The sequence below is a fragment of the Anoplophora glabripennis genome, unplaced genomic scaffold (assembly GCF_000390285.2).
Source record: "Anoplophora glabripennis isolate ALB-LARVAE unplaced genomic scaffold, Agla_2.0 scaffold896, whole genome shotgun sequence".
Classification (NCBI taxonomy): Eukaryota; Metazoa; Arthropoda; class Insecta; order Coleoptera; family Cerambycidae; genus Anoplophora; species Anoplophora glabripennis.
In genome coordinates, this window is record NW_019417040.1 from 84,876 (window position 1) to 107,633 (window position 22,758).

A 22,758-nucleotide genomic window follows, 5' to 3' on the forward strand; every position below is an offset into this window, starting at 1 on the left:
AAACTTATTTTATATGAAAACCATCCTTCACTTTTGTTAAATTTCTAATTCAAATAACCACTCAGACTTCCTTCTCTCTTCTTTATTATCTTTTAAAAGTAGAAAACTATATTTTTAAGAATTCAGCAATTTATATGTCACATTTTCTTTTATATATTTTCAACAACCTACAAGCAACATCTATCTTCTTTTTTCTATACATATTAGATATAACAATAGTAAATATGATTACTTCAATATAATTTTCAACAACTTTAGCTTTATTTTGTAGTACAGATCCTTTTTGTGTCAGAATATGCAATTATTATAGTTTATTTTTATTTATTTAAAAAATTTTATAATTCGGTCCCAATTTTGGTGTTTTATTTTTTCAAACAAATAAATCATAACAATATACAGTATGTCCACGGACTGAATTTAGAAAAGGTCAAATGGACCAAAAACTGAAAGATACGAAAAAAGACATTCTTGATAAAAGTTTCTGCTTAACAAATGAATGACATATTATCAAAAATTTAAGTATTCTCTAGCACATCTCTAATCAGCTTTATATATTTTTTAGCGATGAACTCGAAATTTACCATTAAATTTTCTCCAAACATGTATTTTCAACAGGATGGTTGTCCAACACATTGTGCTCGTGAGGTGACGGAGTAGCTTAACCATAGATTTCGTCCAAGGCAGATTGGCAAAAATGGTCCAATTTTGTGGCCCCCAAGGAACCCTGACTAAACCATGGGCGATATGTTTCTATGGGCCCGTTTAAAACAAATTGTTTATACTACTCCAGTAAGAAGATTCGCCATTGTCAAGTTATTCATACCAATACAATCCCCTTGTGGTAGACACTTCAAACCATAACGTTACAAGCATATTTATGTTTATGCTTAAAAGTAAGTGGAATTTGTAAGCACGTCAACGAAATTCTTTACACTCCTTTCTACACCACCTGCGAGGTAGTATTCCTGGCCCGTTTTAGTTTTTAAATCAAAATAATAATAAAAATGTATTTATCAAGCAGCTACAACTAAACAAGAATCAAAATTACCGTTACGTATTTACAACAACTGAACTGGCACTGGACCCTCTGCACCATCTTAGCTGACATTAGCATTTGGTCTTCTACCTACCAATCGCCCTATACAATTTTCATTAAGCCACTCTTATATTCTACCAAAATACGCAGGAACACCATCCATTGTATTCAGTTATTTTGTCGTATATTTAATGGAACATGCTCTGATAATTCGTTCACAGAAAATTCGCGTTGTAAAGATTTTGTCCGAATTTTATTTTTTGTTATTTTAAACTTTTGTAAGTACCAATTTTCTCCCACTGTTAACATTAGTAAATAAAAACAACAAAAACATTTATAAGTCTGCTTTGACTCAGCCACCAAACATGATCAAATAGGCATTGAAAATGATAATGAAAAACTAAATTTTTTGAAATTTTTTAGAGCCCTTTAGTTTGCGAAAGAAAACTCGTAGAGCATAACTTCAAATATTTATTTTTTTTAAATAAAACATCCACCGTTTCATTTATTCCCTACCTTTACGTTACACCTCGTATTGTATACGTATATATCTACTATATTCATACACACATTCGTAAGTATATTAATATACATATACTGCTAAAATAAACTTAAGAATTTATGTGTATTGTTGGTTGTCTATATTTCTTAATAAAATTAAAATTTTCTTTAATTAATTCTCATTAATAGATAAGTTATAAAATTTAGATTATATATTTGACTTTACTCACTTTACTTTTATCACTGGGGTCAACTCCTTATCTCAGATAGCAGATTAACAATTCATATTGTAATCCAAGCATTCTTTTTTTATATCTATTATAAGTTAATCCTTTTGAAAGTTGATTATTTTTATTTCTTATTCACCATTTATTTATTTTGATTACTAACTTTTAAACTTGTTTTCATTAATATTCGCTTTATTTTATATTTAGAGTACAAAAATGAAAAGCAAATTCGTCCTAATGATATTTTAATTTATGCAAATTTTATATAATGTAAATTTAAATTTTTGACAATTAAGACTCTTTTGACTTTTCAGTTTTGACCATAGCAAAAGGAGGCTTGGAGATGCGCGCGCACTCGTTAAAATGTAAACAATCATTCTTTGTAGCCTTCCTTGCTTTACAGTAATGTAGGTTGCATAATTAATATCTTTTATTTTATAATAATGTTGGTTGCATAATTTCGTTCAATTTCAAATATGCAAACTGTGACCAAGGCTTTTAAATAAAAAAAATTACAGCAACGGTCATAATAATAATTTTGAAAATTATATCACACTTCTAATAAAAGTTTTTAAAAATGCAAATTGAATATTTTACAATCCAAATATTATACATTTGGTTTGTTTTTTTTGTCACTACTTTCTGATTCCAGTATGATTTGGTTTCTTTGACTAAACCATTTTCTCATTTAATAATATTATCAAAACTATTTCCAGACCCACAGAAAAATATACGTTGCTAGGTAAAGTGACTACAAATGGCACAAGTGCCAGCACCACGTAACAACTCAGTTAATTTTGCATATTAAAAATTTTTTAATTAATATACAAAGATTCACCTTATAAGCAACTTTATAAACATTATCAGTTAACTAAAACTACTTTTTGAGAAAATATATATTTTATTAAGTATATTTCAAAACAGATGTCACATTTTAGTTAAAAAACCCTTGATTACTTGAAAAGAAAAATATATATATACACATATAGACTTGCACATTTCTTTTTTTTTTACTTACGATCCACCTAGTATTGAAATAAATTACGTACTTTCCACCTTTTGGTCATCCTATGAAGCTGGCATGTATTGAAACGTTTCCAATTACTTTTATCGATATTATTGGTGTCGCAATAAAATAATTTTACTAAACTTACACCTTATTTGTGGACCCACAATATCGATTACAACAGTCGATTAAAAACTTAATTAGTAATATTCTATGATCTTCAAATAGACTTTCCGCTTAACCACATAAATAAGAGTCCATTAGAGTTAAATCAGGACTTCTAAGAGGTCAAAGAAATGGACAATTTTGCCCAATCCTCCGCCCAGGAAATTAATCATCTACACATTCTCCATTCTCGAATGATTCGCGTTGAATGCACTAGATGTCTGTCTTATTGAAAGTAAAGAAAAAAAAAAGTTGGCCAATCAAATTAAAAATTGACAGTCTGTCATAACTTTTACTTCTCAATAACTTTCTTAAGTAAATATTTTTGATATTTTTAAAAACAAAGGTAATTTACTCTGAACAATTTTTGAAAATTCATCGTAAAAACACCCTGTGCATTAATTAATTGGACTAATTTTTTCAACTTCTTAGTTTAAGACCGAGCAGAGATGAAACACAGAAGCTCAAATTTGAACTCGAAACATTCTTGTCATTTACACCCTACATGCACTGCATCCATATGGACACACTGTAGAATATTATACCGTATATTGCAGAAAAACATTTGCAGATGGTCCTGGCTAATCTTATATGTTAAAAAATACTTTAATCTTTCAATTTCTACATAATAAGAAAATTCCCAATACGGACTGAATGGTATCCTAAAAAGGGGGTTTTCGATTTTCTTTCCCATACATGCGTTCCACTACTATCTTTTAAAGATAATAGATATTTTTGTGTTTCTACAAGAAACTCTTGCCATATATACTTATTTTAATTCCTTAACGCTTGTTTGGGATTTATTAATTAATTAAATAATATTCCCAAAAAAACGATATAATTAATGCGGAAAATGAATGTAGAATTAAACGAGTGGCAAAACTCACTTTAAAGCGATTCTTGGAGATAGTTCACAATAGTGCACCAGAATTAACTTTCTGCACCAATTAAAGGAAAATTCAGTTTTTAGAGCGTAATTTAGCGAAAATGTCTTTTGTGTCCGAAGCACACGTCTTTCTATTTCCATTCCAAAAAAAAGCATGATATTTTGCCACACAAAAACACGCAGTGATAAGGAACAACTCGCAAAAATAAAATGTGTACATTTCTTCCTACTCTATAGGCAACCCACAATATTTAAAATAATGTAAAATTAATTTAAATTCTAAATTTACCGCCTTCCCAAAAAAGGACATAGTTAATGGGCACAGTTTTGCAAAAGGCCTCTTAAAAATCCCATTCTTAGTACGTACGGTAGCAACTCGTATTACATCATCTGAACCAAGATAACAAATCTTTTAGAACTTCATTTGCAATTCGCTGCAGTTTGTCCAAACCAGTAACCGACATCATTTCTTTTGCCTTCAAGTCATCTACAACTTGTTGCAGATATTTTTTTTCTGAAAATTCCGCACCTTCTTTGGACTTTTACGAAGTGCACTAATCAGCTTTTTGCATTTTTTTTCTACTTTTTTTTACATTCCTTTCCTGGGCTTAAACTAAAATAAAAATAAAATATTATTTCACTTAAGTACATATTCTGTTTCTATTTTAGTATAAATAAATAATAATAAAATATACCTATAATTATGTAGATATCGAACTAATGCTACTCTCTTTTGCTTTATGCTGTTCGATGTACTAGCGGATGATGTACCAGGAGGTGACTCAGTTATTGCAGGTTTTCTAAAAAAAAAAGTATGAATACGATATAACATTAATTAAAAATAAATCTAACTTCCGTTACCCAATCTGAAAGTTTCCTTATTCTGACAGGCGAGCTTGTGACATTAGACATAGTAGGACTTGATGAACTTGGTCTGTCTGGAGAAGATAATGTTGCAGTACTACTAGGAGTAACTGCTTTGTAATTTGTAATTAATAAATCAAACAGAATAGTTTAAATTTAATGATAATAACAGAATTTACATTAGGTACATACCTACTTCTTTAATAAGATTTTATGGCCAATTTCATTTGAAAACAATTCATGTTTTCTTTTTAAAAGACAAGAAGTATAACTTGATGCCTCAAACTTCCATCTGGAATAATAGTTTTAATGGTAACAAATGAAAATAGTATTAATACATACATAAAAGGTTATTTATAAAAATCAATGAAAAACTTCATTTCTCTCCTCATTTTTATTATAGGTACTGATTTAATAATAAATATTCCAATTTGCTACCGTTTCAATTTTAAATGTGGATAATTGATATTTCTATGTTCCTTACATTCCTATTTCCAAGGTGGCTTTTTATGAAACAAATGATAAAAATATTTAGGCATACCGCTGTTATTTATTTGTCCAGAATATTAGCACAACCCTTTTTTACATTTAGACAAAATGTTTTTCTTATATTTGAACTAATGAGAATTTAATCTATGAAAAATAGGGTTTCACAGTTGACATTTTGATATAATAAAACTAATAGAAAATGGAGGTTCATGGCTATGGTTGTGCGTGTGAATTACAAATTAGTTGCTTGATTTCAAATAGGTAAACAGTTTTCAAAATCCAAAACTCGAATGTTTCAACTGTATTGTTCGTTCCGTTCTATTGTAGATTGACTAACCTAGTAGTTCCTACGATGTCCATATTACATATTGATTCCAGTAGTGTAGTGTTAATGTTGTTCCACAAATGACTGCCTATCTAAAGAACTCACATCTTCTCTTCAGTTTTGTGAAACCACTATTACCAGAAACAACTGTTGTCTCTGCAGCTACTGCAGGTAAGTGCTGCAACCATTTCACAAAATTTTTTATTTCTTTGCCTATGCCGCTTTAAATTACGTTGCCTTGTGTTTATTAATCCAGACCCAGACTAACATTTGTAATGTTCAGCCTTTACACAAATATTCTTCCTTCGCTAATGTATGTTTTCTCTATTTTCCTTTTCACTAAATTTTTCAATGCATTTGTTACGAGACATTCAATTGTTTGGAGAGATATAGCTGTTATGTCTAAGAATATTGAAACACAAACAAAACCCTGTTGCTTTGCAGCAAAGCTGTTTATATGTTTTCCAAAAACAACTGCCTTCTCTTGACAATTCTATTGACATTGACAAATTTCAATTCATACAAATCTTTCCAAAAATGCTATTATTAAGTGATAGTATTTTTACTATTTTAAGGGTTGGTGAGGGGACATATGGGGAGGGGTGGTCTCTTTAGGGTAGAATCGACTTAGTTTTTTTTAGTAAATACTACAGGACTTATTTTGAACATTTTCATTTAAATTAATTTTAGGCCGAAAACTGACCTTATCGACCCTCCTCCTTCGTCTTTTCCTTGACTCGATTACTTTCACTCAGTATAATGGCCCGCTCCATTTGATCCATATCATCTACATCTGGAATTTCAATATCGACATTTTTTATCAATTTTTCTTGATATTTACCTATTACTTTCGTTTCCATGAATTATAAAGGTTCAGACACTTTTACTATTTGAAATTAGTCATCAGTTTTTCTGTAGTAATTTAAATGTATAGCTTTTCCATATCTGAAATGTGTTAAAACAGTTGTTCAAGATTGTTTTCTTTCATATATACAATTTATGCAATGTGTTTCCGTTACCATGTTACTGTTACTGTGTTACTGTATCTAAATTAAATACATTACAACTATCGGCAATTTACTTTTTTAATTTATTACCTTAAAAATCTATCCTCAGTACTTGGGTCAGCAAATAACAAACCTTTTATATTTTCTCCTAAAATTATTTCGACTGCTGCCATTACTGATATTTATCTTGCATACCTACCAGATTGACCTACTCTTCCCAAGCACTTCAATTATTATAATTTATTGTGCTTCACCGGGACATTTTCTGTTCATAAGTATAACGTGGCCTAAGAGACCTTGAATAAAATTTTGAATGTAGGCGACATTACCTGTGGCCTGTTTTTTGTAAGTACTTTTCAAGTTTTCACTCCTTACTTTTCGCTTTTCAAAATTATTGAAAAAACAGTGGGTAATCTGCACAGTAAAAATGAATACATAATGCATCTTAAAATGCATAACATTTATGTAAAATACATTTTTTGTGAACCAAAATTTCTTTTCGCTTTTCTACATTTGTGAAATGAAAAGTGAAAAGTTGAAAAGTACTTTCAAAAATAGGCCCCAGGAGCTATTTCAAACTTTTTGGACACTAATACAACAAATTAGTTCATTTTTTTACATCCTCCGTTAGTAGTAACATGCTACACTTTTTTCATATTTTTACAAATAAACCCTTGTACAGGCTGTTTCTGAAAAACCTCCCATAAACACATGGGGTGATAGTGCGTAAAAAAATAAGAACTTTTTTTGTCTTATGGACTACATGCTTATGCCTGTCTCCTCTTGTTTTCGAAATACAGAATGATAAAATAAAATTTTTAAAATAGAATTTTTCTGTAAATTTCCAAGCGACACTTTATTTTGATGCAAGCTCTCACCCCTCAGCTAATGTTCATTTAATTATGGGACAACATGTATAAACAGAAAATGTTAATCTTTTACCTTCAGCATGTTTTTAATTCGCTTGAACATGTTTTGAATTTGCCTGTTATCACTTTTTGGGACACTTCAACCCAAAGTATTTATAACACATTCCTTTCCAAACAAACTTAACAAACTTCAAAAAATGTACATGGTGTCCCTTTGATTCGCGGTCATATTTATACAAAAACTTCCTTTGACCTTTAAAAACACATCAATACAGTGGCGAATCCAGGATTTTGGTCTGGTATTACTGCTGTATCCACCGAATGTGCTCTGTCATATACAATAGGCTGTTACAAATTCGCTTCTGACTACAGGGTCGTGGAAAACGGTAAGAGATACGAAGTAACTTGAATGGGGGCAAAGTTGCATAATTAGGAGACCAACAATATGTCTCTAAAAAATCAAGGCCAACATGATCAATTTTCGAAATATTTGAAAAAAACCGAAATTTTGGAAATCCGTTTTAATTTATTTTCAACCTTGTTTGAGGTGATATTGAAAAAAAAGAATACTTTCTCAGGGCAACATTTTGCCCTCTATCGAATAGCATAATCAATTTTTATATGTAACGTTTCATCTCTCCAAGACCGTCATTTTTTTTCCACATTTCTATGTTTATTGAATTATCGTACACTTTAAGCGTCATTAGTTATTTAAACTATTACCATTACACGGTGCAATAAAACATTATTACAGTTTTAATCGTATGCTTATAATTATTTCTAGGTTTCTCGAGTGCCCAAAATCCAAATAAATTTCGATTTAATTTTTTTTCAGGATATTCATGCAAATCTTCATTTTCAAAATTTGCCGAAACGAAAACGTTTGTTGTAATTTTAAGTAAAATATTCATTTACAGTTTTGGTTGTTCATATGCATTTTAAAAATTAATTTGTCATAATGAAATTAACATTATAATGTTTTAATTTTAATGCAACAACTTATCGAATTATGTTTGATCAGATGATGAAGATTAAAACTCTAATAATGTTTTACTGTAACGTGTGATGGTAACAGTTTAAATAACTAGATGGACTGCAGAGGGTCTAACAACACTTAAAGTGTACGATAATTCAATAATTATAGAAATCTAAAAAAAAAAAATAGATGAATTTGGATCGAATACATTGAAGATGAATTTTTCGATACAAAACGTCTACATCTGGTTTGGGCTGAGCCAATAAAGTATTGGAGGTCATGAAGGCTTGCACAAAATGTAATAAAATTTCCAGGGTCGTATTTAACAAAATGTTGATGGCCCTGGAGAGACGAAACGTTATATATTAAAATTAATTATGCCATTCGATAGATGACAAAAGGTCGCCATAAGAAAATCAAGATCACCTCAAACAAGGCTGAAAAGAAACAATTACGAATTTCCAAAATTTCGGTTTTTTTCATATATTTCGAAAACTAATCATGTTATCCTTGATTTCTTAGAGGCATAATGTAGGCCCCCTGATTATGCAACTTTGCCCCCGTTTAAGCTACTTTGTATCTCTTACTGTTTCCGAGACCCGTGTAGTGAGAAGCGAATTTGTAACAGCCTGTATACGGGGTGGCCCATTTTTATTCTGAAAAAATTCAGGAAAAGATAGATCCCATAAAATTAAAGGGACTTTGCCATATAAATTTGTTTCGAAATCTGAACCCTTTCTGAAATACAGGGTGTTGAAGTTGAATTTATTTTTTTATTTTTTGTTAATATCTCTTGGAGTTATAAATTAATTGTTCTCAAATTTTGTGTGGTGAATACCACAGTGCACTAGTACTAATACACAAAACCTCAGCTTGACAGAAAAAGCCAGTGGCGTGCATTCCGCACTTATCGATACCTTTTATAAAAAGTATGTGTATATAAAAAAGATAATAAAGATAACAAAACAGACCTTTTACATTATCATTATCGCATACATGTTAATTACATAAAATGAAAAAAATTAAACTTTCACATGAACGATGAAATATATATAAAAAATGCAATATTTTGAGAAAATAAAAAATTTCATTTTTAATAAAAGTCCGGGTAAAAGGCCCAGGGAAAAATCCGAGAAAAGTCCGGGAAAAAAAGTCCGGGTAAAAGTCCGGTGAAGAGTCAGGAGAAAAAATCCGGGAAAAAGTCCGGGTAAATGCCGGGTGAAAGTCCGGGTAAAATTCCGGGTAAAAAGTCCAGTAAGTCCGGGTATAAGTCCGGGGAAAAGTTCAGGAAAATGTCCGGGAAAAAAGTCCGGGTAAAAGTCCCGGACGAAAGTCCGGGTGCAAGTCCGGATAAAATTCCGGGTAACAAGTCCGGTAAGTCCGGATAAAAGTCCGGGGAAGAGTCCAGGGAAAGAGTCCGGGAAAGAGTCCGGGGAAAGAGTCCGGGGAAAAGTCCGGGTAAAAGTCCGGTGAAAAGTACGGGAAAAAATCCGGGTGAAAGTCCGGGGAAAATTCCGGGTAAAAAGTCCGGTAAGTCCGGGGAAAAAATCTGGGAAAAAGTCCGGGTAAAAAGTCCGATAAGTCCGGGTAAAAGTCCGGTGAAATGTCCAGGGAAAAATCCGGGAAAAATTCCGGATGAAAGTCCGGGTAAAAAGTCCGGTGACAAGTTCGGGGAAATAATCCGGGTAAAAGTCCGGCGAAAAGTCCGGGAAAAATTCCGGATGAAAGTCCGGGTAAAAAGTCCGGTGACAAGTTGGGAAATAATCCGGGTAAAAGTCCGGCGAAAAGTCCGGGGAAAAATCCGGGAAAAATTCCGGATGAAAGTCCGGGTAAAAAGTCCGGTGACAAGTCCGGGTAAAAGTCCGGCGAAAAGTCCGGGGAAAAATCCGGGAAAAATTCCGGGTGAAAGTCCGGGTAAAAAGTCCGGTGACAAGTCCGGGGAAATAATCCGTGTAAAAGTCCGGTGAAAAGTCCGGGGAAATAATCCGGGTAAAATTCCGGTGAAAAGTCCGGGTAAACAATCCGGGTAAAAGTCCGGGGAAAAGTCCGGGTGAAAGTTCGGGTAAAATTAGGGTAAAATTCCAGGTAAAAAGTCCGGTAAGTCCGGGGAAAAAGTCCGGGGAAGAGTACGGGGAAAATTCCGGGTAAAATGTCCGGTAAGTCCGGGAATAAGTCCGGGGAAAAAGTCCGGGAAAAACTCCGGGTAAAAGTCCGGGAAAAAAATCCGGGAAAAAGTCCGGGTAAAAGTCCGGTGAAAAGTCCGGGGAAAAAATCCGTGTAAATTTTTCGCAAATTACTAATCTTTTATGTTTTCCAAAAAAATACTGATTTTCGAGTAAAACTTAAAAAACGATCTGAAAACATACTTCAATATTCGAATATAATACTTTTTCAAATTGCATAATAAGTGTTGCGATAGCAATTTTGACATTCTGAACAATTAGAAGAAACAATAAATAAAACTTTTAATCAGATTCAAGCAACAATAATCGCTCCGGATACCGACTTTGACCCACCGCAGTGACATTATCTTAAGAAGGACAAGGTTGCCCTTAGGTCATTTCATAGACCTCGACCCGTACTTCCAAATATGAACCCCATCAGAGTTACCGTTTTTCCGCGACGATCCTTGAAAAATACCATCAGAGCAAATTTTGCGTAATTTTTTATAAGTCCAAAAAGGTGCTCCAGGTAGCAACTTTCGCTCCCCGTACGAACCTAACCTTAAGTCACAGATGGTTGCTTTCGCACGTTTCACAGACCTCGAACCAGACTACCAGCCATCAAAATACGAACCTCCTCAGAGTTACCATTTTTCCGCGATGATCCTCGAAAAATGCCATCAGGGCAAATTTTGGATAATTTTTTCTAAGTCCAAAACGTGCTCTAGGTTGCAACTTTCGCTCCCTCTACAAACCTAACCTTAAGCCACAGAGAGTCGCCNCCTAACCTAACCTAACCTAACCTAACCTAACCTAACCTAACCTAACCTAACCTAACCTAACCTAACCTAACCTAACCTAACCTAATTTGAAAAAAAATCAAACATCACGTTAATTAAATTAAAAAAACACCTCACGTAATTTGAAAAAATAAAACATCAAACCTCACGTAATTTTAAAAAACCCATCAAACCTCACGTAATTTCAGAAAACCGGACAACGGCAAAAAAACAACATACTTATACTCCACCTATTGCTATCTGTACTTTTATCACTGTAAATAAACCAAAAAATTTTTCGTTTTATTTTTATAGACCTACTACTCCGACGACGACAGCGATCGAGGGGAATCCCAAACTTGCGTACCCTCATGGTAACTATACATACACAATAACCATAAATACTTCTACTCCACCTATTTATATCTGTACTTTTTTCGATGTAAATAAAAATATGAAAATTTATTTGTTTTAATTTTATTGCACAATTCACATAACTTAAAAAACTACACTAAAAAATTCAGAAAAAAATTCACATTTCTCAAATTTCTTAAACTAAAGTAATGGATAGGGGGTTGAGGGAAGGGAGGAAATATTCAAATAATGACACTTTACTCTTGAAGTGAACTTCAAAGACATTTTCCAAGTCTACCCTCAGGAGTAAAGTGCTGCCCGTAAATGAAAATCCGAAAAAAGTCATAAGGAAAAATTGCTCCAAGTTTGCTTCTCACCCCGGATTCCAAATCTCGAGGCGATCCGATGAAATCGAAAAAATACCTAACATGACCTATCATGGCCTAAGATGACCTAACATAACCTAACAGCCTAACATGACCTAACACGACCTAAGATGACCTAACTTAATCTAAGATGACCTAACATGGTCTAAGATGACCGAACGTGACTTAAGATGACCTAACCTACCGCCGCCTTCTGTGAATAGATAGCTAAAACTGCCCAAAACGGACGTTGGAACCTATTCCTTTTATCTATCGCCATCTGCGACGCAATAGCTCAAACTTTCCGAAACGGTGTTGGAACCTATTCATCTTATAATTTGTTTCGTCTTCCGGTCGCAGCAGAGACCGTCCTCGTCGTGTCAAAATGGCGACGATTTATGGACGACGACGACTACGACGACGACGACGGCTTATAAATAAAATTAATTAATTAATATCGAGTGAATCGTTTGTTATTGGCTGCTCTTGTGGCGGCTCATCCTTTAGTTTATAACGTTAATTCTGTAGTAACTTGTTACACTGTTTATATCCTTCACTGTTTATTTGACATTTGTATTGTAGTGCTTATAGTTTAATTTGATATTAGATTAACGATTTTGGATTTATAAATTAGCGAACTGTACACAATTTGCAATTGCACTTTGGGGGATATAACTACCGATAGTTGTGACATAAATTTGGCATTCAACCTTCTACATCTCTTTGATATTCTGAATCTGAGTAAATGATATACAGAGTTGTTAACCTGTAAGTTTTTTATTATCAGTCCCTGCAGTGAACGATAGGCAAACACAGATTATTAATAAATAACATCCTTTTCACAGGTAACCTTGTGTGCCCTGACTTAAGATGAATTCCAACCCTGAGATTTAGAGTTGCTGCCTTTCCAGCTATAATATTTGTTGTTGACTTCTGACTAGTAGAGTTGTAGAGGCTGAAATAGCGTGGCAAACTAAACACCACCGTAAGTAAATAGTAAGCCCTTTATTTAGTTGTTTTTCTTGTTTTTAGTTCTTTCAATAACTTACAATCGTAACATAAATTATAACTTACGATATAACATAACTTACAAATATATCATCATAAAACGTAACGTAAAACAATGTAAAACATCACACCGTAAATAACAATTAGGTGATTTTATTTGTGTGGAATTTTTTTATTAAATAATATTTCTGAATTTTGTAGAAATAAGTATTCTATGAAGTTGCCAGTTGAATATTTATTAAAATTTATTCTTTAATTTCTCATTTTTTCATTAAGGTTTGAAGAAACAAGCAAAACAACTGTTGTACTACATATTCCTCAACTTTAAAATAAACGAAAAAGTAAACATATACCACCTGCTCTATACATCTTTCCAGAGACGATACATATTTTTTAGGGGAAATATGCATTTGAGATAAAAAATACTTTATTTTATGGGAGTAGGACAGAAAAAATTTATTAAAAAAAAAACGTTACAGGACACGTTTATCCTCTGACTTGTGTCTCGTGTGCGACGACGACGATTCTCTGAAAAGTCACTTTTCTCGGATTAACAACCACCACCTAAGTCTATTTTAGCGGATAGATAGACTGATTCTCTCATTAGTCGNGGGCAAATTTTGGATAATTTTTTCTAAGTCCAAAACGTGCTCTAGGTTGCAACTTTCGCTCCCTCTACAAACCTAACCTTAAGCCACAGAGAGTCACCTTCTGGGGCCTTTCTACACCCCGACCCCTACTACCATTCCTCCGAAAACGGCACGTCTCGCCGCCTCCGTTCCGTCATAGCGGCCCGCTAAAGTCGGTCCCAGAACAGGTTTCGGCACTCGTCGCACCAGGTACCAACTTTGACCCACCGCAGTGTCATAATCTTAACAAGTACAATGTAACCCTTCAGGCATTTCACAGACCTCCACCCACACTACCACTCCTCTAAATACGAACCTCCTCAGAGTTACCGTTTTTCCGCGACGATCCTCGAAAAACGCCACCAGGCCAAATTTTGCATAATTTTTTCTAAGTCCAAAATGGTGCTCCAGATAGCAACTTTCGCTCCCCGTACAAACCTAACCTTAAGTCACAGATGGTTGCCCTTCGCACGTTTCACAAACCTCGACCCAGACTACCAGCCGTCAAAATACGAACCTCCTCAGAGTTACCATTTTTCCGCGATGATCCTCGAAAAATGCCATCAGGGCAAATTTTGGATAATTTTTTCTAAGTCCAAAAAAGTGCTCCAGGTAGCAACTTTCGCTCCCCGTACAAACCTAACGTTAAGTCACAGATGATTGCCCTTCGGACGTTTCACAGACCTCGACCCATACTACCAGTCCTCCAAATACGAACCTCCTCAAAGTTACCGTTTCTCCACGACGATTCTCGAAAAATACCATCAGAGCAAATTTTGCATAATTTTTTCTAAGTCCAAAAAGGTGCTCCAGGTAGCAACTTTCGCTTCCCGTACAAACCTAACCTTAAGTCACAGATGGTTGCCCTTCGCACGTTTCACAGACCTCGACCCAGACTACCAGCCATCAAAATACGAACCTCCTCAGAGTTACCATTTTTCCGCGATGATCCTCGAAAAATGCCATCAGGGCAAATTTTGGATAATTTTTTCTAAGTCCAAAAAAGTGCTCCAGGTAGCAACTTTCGCTCCCCGTACAAACCTAACGTTAAGTCACAGATGATTGCCCTTCGGACGTTTCACAGACCTCGACCCATACTACCAGTCCTCCAAATACGAACCTCCTCAAAGTTACCGTTTCTCCACGACGATTCTCGAAAAATACCATCAGAGCAAATTTTGCATAATTTTTTCTAAGTCCAAAAAGGTGCTCCAGGTAGCAACTTTCGCTTCCCGTACAAACCTAACCTTAAGTCACAGATGGTTGCCCTTCGCACGTTTCACAGACCTCGACCCAGACTACCAGCCATCAAAATACGAACCTCCTCAGAGTTACCGTTTTTCCGCGACGATCCTCGAAAAATGCCATCAGGGCAAATTTTGGATAATTTTTTCTAAGTCCAAAACGTGCTCTAGGTTGCAACTTTCGCTCCCTCTACAAACCTAACCTTAAGCCACAGAGAGTCACCTTCTGGGGCCTTTCTACACCCCGACCCCTACTACCATTCCTCCGAAAACGGCACGTCTCGCCGCCTCCGTTCCGTCATAGCGGCCCGCTAAAGTCGGTCCCAGAACAGGTTTCGGCACTCGTCGCACCAGGTACCAACTTTGACCCACCGCAGTGTCATAATCTTAACAAGTACAATGTAACCCTTCAGGCATTTCACAGACCTCCACCCACACTACCACTCCTCTAAATACGAACCTCCTCAGAGTTACCGTTTTTCCGCGACGATCCTCGAAAAACGCCACCAGGCCAAATTTTGCATAATTTTTTCTAAGTCCAAAATGGTGCTCCAGATAGCAACTTTCGCTCCCCGTACAAACCTAACCTTAAGTCACAGATGGTTGCCCTTCGCACGTTTCACAAACCTCGACCCAGACTACCAGCCGTCAAAATACGAACCTCCTCAGAGTTACCATTTTTCCGCGATGATCCTCGAAAAATGCCATCAGGGCAAATTTTGGATAATTTTTTCTAAGTCCAAAAAAGTGCTCCAGGTAGCAACTTTCGCTCCCCGTACAAACCTAACGTTAAGTCACAGATGATTGCCCTTCGGACGTTTCACAGACCTCGACCCATACTACCAGTGCTCCAAATACGAACCTCCTCAAAGTTACCGTTTCTCCACGACGATTCTCGAAAAATACCATCAGAGCAAATTTTGCATAATTTTTTCTAAGTCCAAAAAGGTGCTCCAGGTAGCAACTTTCGCTTCCCGTACAAACCTAACCTTAAGTCACAGATGGTTGCCCTTCGCACGTTTCACAGACCTCGACCCAGACTACCAGCCATCAAAATACGAACCTCCTCAGAGTTACCGTTTTTCCGCGACGATCCTCGAAAAATGCCATCAGGGCAAATTTTGGATAATTTTTTCTAAGTCCAAAACGTGCTCTAGGTTGCAACTTTCGCTCCCTCTACAAACCTAACCTTAAGCCACAGAGAGTCGCCCTTTGGGGCCTTTCTACACCCCGACCCCTACTACCGTTCCTCCAAATACGGCACCTCTCGCCGCGTCCGTTAAGTCGTGACGGCCCGCCAAAGTCGGTCCCAGAACAGGTTTCAGCACTAGTCGCACCAGGTACCAACTTTGACTCACCGCAGTGTCACAATCTTAACATGTACAATGTAACCCTTTAGGCATTTCACAGACCTCGACTCATACTACCAGTCCTCCAAATACGAACCTCCTCAGAGTTACCGTTTTTCCGCGACGATCCTCTAAAAATGCCATCAGGCCAAGTTTTGAATAATTTTTTCTAAGTCCAAAATAGGTGCACCAGGTTGCAACTTTCGCTCCCTCTACAAGCCTAACCTAAAGCCACAGAGGGTCGCCCTCTGGGGCCTTTCTACACCCCGACCCCTACTACCATTCCTACAAATACGGCACCTCTCGTCGCCTCCGTTCCGTCGTGGCGGCCCGCCAAAGTCGGTCCCAGAACAGGTTTCGGCATTCGTCGCACCAGGTACCAACTTTGACCCACCCCAGTGTCACAATCTTAACAAGTACAAAGTAACCCTTCAGGCATTTCATAGACCTCGACCCATACTACCAACCCTCCAAATCCGACCCTCCTTAGAGTTACCGTTTCTCCACGACGATCCTCAAAAAATGCCATCAGGCCAAATTTTGCGTAATTTTTTCCAAGTCCAAAAAGGTGTTCCAGGTACCAACTTTCGCCCCCCCCTACAAACCTAACCTTAAGTCACAGAGGGCCGCCCTCCGGGGCCTTTCTAAACCCCGACCCCTACTACAAACCTACCGAATACCAGTCCCCTGAAATGTACCGTTTCTCCGTGACGACCTCCCAAAATTGGTCTCAAAACTCATTTCGTTCAAAATTTTTCAAAGATTTTTGACAGGTGAAAAAACATTTTATTTCAATTTTCGCACCTACTCTGACTAATACAATTTTTTACGGCGCATCGAATAGCGCAAACCTCATTTCAATATCTCTAACCGTTTTCGAGATATTTACGAAAAACTGTCATTTGACAGAAACCTAACCTCATTCGTATTTTTTAAACTATTCAAAATATCGAAAAACTAAAAAATAGGTCAAATTAGCATTTCGTCTGAAGGCTTCAGCGAACTAGACTGCAACTCTCTAAATTAAAAACTAAAAAAGTTATGGCAATTTTTAAAAAATTTTAACATTTCAGTTTTTCCTAAATATCTCAAAAACCATTACAGATAGAAACTTCCGATCTAGGAACGAAACATGCGCCTTTGCAAAACGCAATTTTTAAAAAAAGAATCAACTCGATATCGGCCACGGTTTCCGAGAAAATGGCGTTTTTCTAAAAACGCTAACTTCGAAACGGTAAGTCCCACACACTCAAATTTTCGCTGAGAGGTAGATTAATATTACTACACTTAAATGCACTATTTTTCGACCCCCAACTAAAAAAAAGATGAAGCTATCCTAACCTAACCTAACCTAACCTAACCTAACCTAACCTAACCTAACCCAACCTAACCTAACCTAACCTAACCTAACCTAACCTAACCTAACCTAACCTAACCTAACCTAACCTAACCTAACCTAACCTAACCTAACCTAACCTAACCTAACCTAACCTAACCTAACCTAACCTAACCTAACCTAACCTAACCTAACCTAACCTAACCTAACCTAACCTAACCTAACCTAACCTAACCTAACCTAACCTAACCTAACCTAACCTAACCTAACCTAACCTAACCTAACCTAACCTAACCTAACCTAACCTAACCTAACCTAACCTAACCTAACCTAACCTAACCTAACCTAACCTAACCTAACCTAACCTAACCTAACCTAACCTAACCTAACCTAACCTAACCTAACCTAACCTAACCTAACCTAACCTAACCTAACCTAACCTAACCTAACCTAACCTAACCTAACCTAACCTAACCTAACCTAACCTAACCTAACCTAACCTAACCTAACCTAACCTAACCTAACCTAACCTAACCTAACCTAACCTAACCTAACCTAACCTAACCTAACCTAACCTAACCTAACCTAACCTAACCTAACCTAACCTAACCTAACCTAACCTAACCTAACCTAACCTAACCTAACCTAACCTAACCTAACCTAACCTAACCTAACCTAACCTAACCTAACCTAACCTAACCTAACCTAACCTAACCTAACCTAACCTAACCTAACCTAACCTAACCTAACCTAACCTAACCTAACCTAACCTAACCTAACCTAACCTAACCTAACCTAACCTAACCTAACCTAACCTAACCTAACCTAACCTAACCTAACCTAACCTAACCTAACCTAACCTAACCTAACCTAACCTAACCTAACCTAACCTAACCTAACCTAACCTAACCTAACCTAACCTAACCTAACCTAACCTAACCTAACCTAACCTAACCTAACCTAACCTAACCTAACCTAACCTAACCTAACCTAACCTAACCTAACCTAACCTAACCTAACCTAACCTAACCTAACCTAACCTAACCTAACCTAACCTAACCTAACCTAACCTAACCTAACCTAACCTAACCTAACCTAACCTAACCTAACCTAACCTAACCTAACCTAACCTAACCTAACCTAACCTAACCTAACCTAACCTAACCTAACCTAACCTAACCTAACCTAACCTAACCTAACCTAACCTAACCTAACCTAACCTAACCTAACCTAACCTAACCTAACCTAACCTAACCTAACCTAACCTAACCTAACCTAACCTAACCTAACCTAACCTAACCTAACCTAACCTAACCTAACCTAACCTAACCTAACCTAACCTAACCTAACCTAACCTAACCTAACCTAACCTAACCTAACCTAACCTAACCTAACCTAACCTAACCTAACCTAACCTAACCTAACCTAACCTAACCTAACCTAACCTAACCTAACCTAACCTAACCTAACCTAACCTAACCTAACCTAACCTAACCTAACCTAACCTAACCTAACCTAACCTAACCTAACCTAACCTAACCTAACCTAACCTAACCTAACCTAACCTAACCTAACCTAACCTAACCTAACCTAACCTAACCTAACCTAACCTAACCTAACCTAACCTAACCTAACCTAACCTAACCTAACCTAACCTAACCTAACCTAACCTAACCTAACCTAACCTAACCTAACCTAACCTAACCTAACCTAACCTAACCTAACCTAACCTAACCTAACCTAACCTAACCTAACCTAACCTAACCTAACCTAACCTAACCTAACCTAACCTAACCTAACCTAACCTAACCTAACCTAACCTAACCTAACCTAACCTAACCTAACCTAACCTAACCTAACCTAACCTAACCTAACCTAACCTAACCTAACCTAACCTAACCTAACCTAACCTAACCTAACCTAACCTAACCTAACCTAACCTAACCTAACCTAACCTAACCTAACCTAACCTAACCTAACCTAACCTAACCTAACCTAACCTAACCTAACCTAACCTAACCTAACCTAACCTAACCTAACCTAACCTAACCTAACCTAACCTAACCTAACCTAACCTAACCTAACCTAACCTAACCTAACCTAACCTAACCTAACCTAACCTAACCTAACCTAACCTAACCTAACCTAACCTAACCTAACCTAACCTAACCTAACCTAACCTAACCTAACCTAACCTAACCTAACCTAACCTAACCTAACCTAACCTAACCTAACCTAACCTAACCTAACCTAACCTAACCTAACCTAACCTAACCTAACCTAACCTAACCTAACCTAACCTAACCTAACCTAACCTAACCTAACCTAACCTAACCTAACCTAACCTAACCTAACCTAACCTAACCTAACCTAACCTAACCTAACCTAACCTAACCTAACCTAACCTAACCTAACCTAACCTAACCTAACCTAACCTAACCTAACCTAACCTAACCTAACCTAACCTAACCTAACCTAACCTAACCTAACCTAACCTAACCTAACCTAACCTAACCTAACCTAACCTAACCTAACCTAACCTAACCTAACCTAACCTAACCTAACCTAACCTAACCTAACCTAACCTAACCTAACCTAACCTAACCTAACCTAACCTAACCTAACCTAACCTAACCTAACCTAACCTAACCTAACCTAACCTAACCTAACCTAACCTAACCTAACCTAACCTAACCTAACCTAACCTAACCTAACCTAACCTAACCTAACCTAACCTAACCTAACCTAACCTAACCTAACCTAACCTAACCTAACCTAACCTAACCTAACCTAACCTAACCTAACCTAACCTAACCTAACCTAACCTAACCTAACCTAACCTAACCTAACCTAACCTAACCTAACCTAACCTAACCTAACCTAACCTAACCTAACCTAACCTAACCTAACCTAACCTAACCTAACCTAACCTAACCTAACCTAACCTAACCTAACCTAACCTAACCTAACCTAACCTAACCTAACCTAACCTAACCTAACCTAACCTAACCTAACCTAACCTAACCTAACCTAACCTAACCTAACCTAACCTAACCTAACCTAACCTAACCTAACCTAACCTAACCTAACCTAACCTAACCTAACCTAACCTAACCTAACCTAACCTAACCTAACCTAACCTAACCTAACCTAACCTAACCTAACCTAACCTAACCTAACCTAACCTAACCTAACCTAACCTAACCTAACCTAACCTAACCTAACCTAACCTAACCTAACCTAACCTAACCTAACCTAACCTAACCTAACCTAACCTAACCTAACCTAACCTAACCTAACCTAACCTAACCTAACCTAACCTAACCTAACCTAACCTAACCTAACCTAACCTAACCTAACCTAACCTAACCTAACCTAACCTAACCTAACCTAACCTAACCTAACCTAACCTAACCTAACCTAACCTAACCTAACCTAACCTAACCTAACCTAACCTAACCTAACCTAACCTAACCTAACCTAACCTAACCTAACCTAACCTAACCTAACCTAACCTAACCTAACCTAACCTAACCTAACCTAACCTAACCTAACCTAACCTAACCTAACCTAACCTAACCTAACCTAACCTAACCTAACCTAACCTAACCTAACCTAACCTAACCTAACCTAACCTAACCTAACCTAACCTAACCTAACCTAACCTAACCTAACCTAACCTAACCTAACCTAACCTAACCTAACCTAACCTAACCTAACCTAACCTAACCTAACCTAACCTAACCTAACCTAACCTAACCTAACCTAACCTAACCTAACCTAACCTAACCTAACCTAACCTAACCTAACCTAACCTAACCTAACCTAACCTAACCTAACCTAACCTAACCTAACCTAACCTAACCTAACCTAACCTAACCTAACCTAACCTAACCTAACCTAACCTAACCTAACCTAACCTAACCTAACCTAACCTAACCTAACCTAACCTAACCTAACCTAACCTAACCTAACCTAACCTAACCTAACCTAACCTAACCTAACCTAACCTAACCTAACCTAACCTAACCTAACCTAACCTAACCTAACCTAACCTAACCTAACCTAACCTAACCTAACCTAACCTAACCTAACCTAACCTAACCTAACCTAACCTAACCTAACCTAACCTAACCTAACCTAACCTAACCTAACCTAACCTAACCTAACCTAACCTAACCTAACCTAACCTAACCTAACCTAACCTAACCTAACCTAACCTAACCTAACCTAACCTAACCTAACCTAACCTAACCTAACCTAACCTAACCTAACCTAACCTAACCTAACCTAACCTAACCTAACCTAACCTAACCTAACCTAACCTAACCTAACCTAACCTAACCTAACCTAACCTAACCTAACCTAACCTAACCTAACCTAACCTAACCTAACCTAACCTAACCTAACCTAACCTAACCTAACCTAACCTAACCTAACCTAACCTAACCTAACCTAACCTAACCTAACCTAACCTAACCTAACCTAACCTAACCTAACCTAACCTAACCTAACCTAACCTAACCTAACCTAACCTAACCTAACCTAACCTAACCTAACCTAACCTAACCTAACCTAACCTAACCTAACCTAACCTAACCTAACCTAACCTAACCTAACCTAACCTAACCTAACCTAACCTAACCTAACCTAACCTAACCTAACCTAACCTAACCTAACCTAACCTAACCTAACCTAACCTAACCTAACCTAACCTAACCTAACCTAACCTAACCTAACCTAACCTAACCTAACCTAACCTAACCTAACCTAACCTAACCTAACCTAACCTAACCTAACCTAACCTAACCTAACCTAACCTAACCTAACCTAACCTAACCTAACCTAACCTAACCTAACCTAACCTAACCTAACCTAACCTAACCTAACCTAACCTGGTCGTGGCGACTACTTAAGCCCCTCCACCACGCCAAGGTCTCACAGCTCCTTGGAGGGGAACCTAACCTAACCTAACCTAACCTAACCTAACCTAACCTAACCTAACCTAACCTAACCTAACCTTTTTTTGAGGGGAAACCGCATGGCACCAGGGACTTCAGTCTATCGTCCCTGGTAGTGTCGGGCGCTACTCCGACAAAAACCCCTCCCTGTGCCCTAAACCCTGATCCGGAATCACTCCCGGAGTATGCCTCGAATCAGAGTCTTTTGTCTATATATTCA